Below are 1,053 nucleotides of genomic sequence, written 5' to 3'. Positions count from 1 at the left end.
GGAAGGGATTGGTTGGGGAGTCTGGGGCACCCTAGGGCAGGGTGCTGAACCCTGACACTAAGTGGTCGGGGATGCTCACCCCACGATGGGATCGCCGCTACGCACAGCCGCTATCCGTCCCACCGAGTCCCATGTGCAGGGACCTCGCCGCTTTCGGAGCTGTCCCTGACACCTGCCTACACCGTTGATATCCCCCTCCACTTCGCTTCTGGAAACATCACCCCCACAACTTTCTTTGTCACATCACTGGATGGATCATGTTCACTAGTCCTAGGACACAACTGGCTTACCCACTACAATCCATTGATTGATTGGGTCTCAAGCAGTATTATGTTCTGAACTCCTGAACTAACCAAGACAGTTACTCTAAGCTCTCCCCTGTCATCTCTGGCACCACCACTGTTGTCTGACATCCAACCATCTGATGTTCTGTTAGCACCAGTGCCCCAGGCTCCCATTCCTCTGGTACCATCCATTGAGTTTGTCAGCCATTCCACATTCATGAAGGCTTGTCGACTTGAAGGATCAGTATCCTTCAGCCTGACCATCCCTTCCCAGGACAGCCACTTAAGGGCTGCCTCCTCCCACACCAATTCCATTGACCTTTTGGCCGTTCTGAAGGAGTACCATGAGTTCACAGATGTGTTCAGCAAGAGCAAAGCCTCAATGCTAGCACTGCACTGTGAGCACAACCTGAAGATTGACCTTGAGGAAGGCACTTCACCACCCTTGGGAACTATGTATTCCCTCTCTACTTCAGAACTCAGGGCTCTCTGTCAGGGCACACACCCTGACTAGCCCGGACCCGGACCCGGATCCGGATCTGCTACACTTCCCGCATGTACTTCCTGTGCCACATGCTCCGGCCCCAGATCCTGCCTTCATGTGACATCCAGGTATCCCCGGAGATATGGTGGCCACTGTGGGAAGATGAGAAGTTAGCTTCCTTCTCATCTCCTTACCCACAGTAGGTTGTGCCCTGGATAGGGCTGGTTACACCAGAGGCTGTGGACCATAGGGGAGGGTCATGGGGACTCGGGAGTCATCCCCTGA

Source organism: Cantharellus anzutake (genome assembly GCF_015039405.1).
Source record: "Cantharellus anzutake strain C23 chromosome Unknown EI90scaffold_108, whole genome shotgun sequence".
Classification (NCBI taxonomy): Eukaryota; Fungi; Basidiomycota; class Agaricomycetes; order Cantharellales; family Hydnaceae; genus Cantharellus; species Cantharellus anzutake.
Note: the sequence above shows the minus strand (reverse complement) of the source record.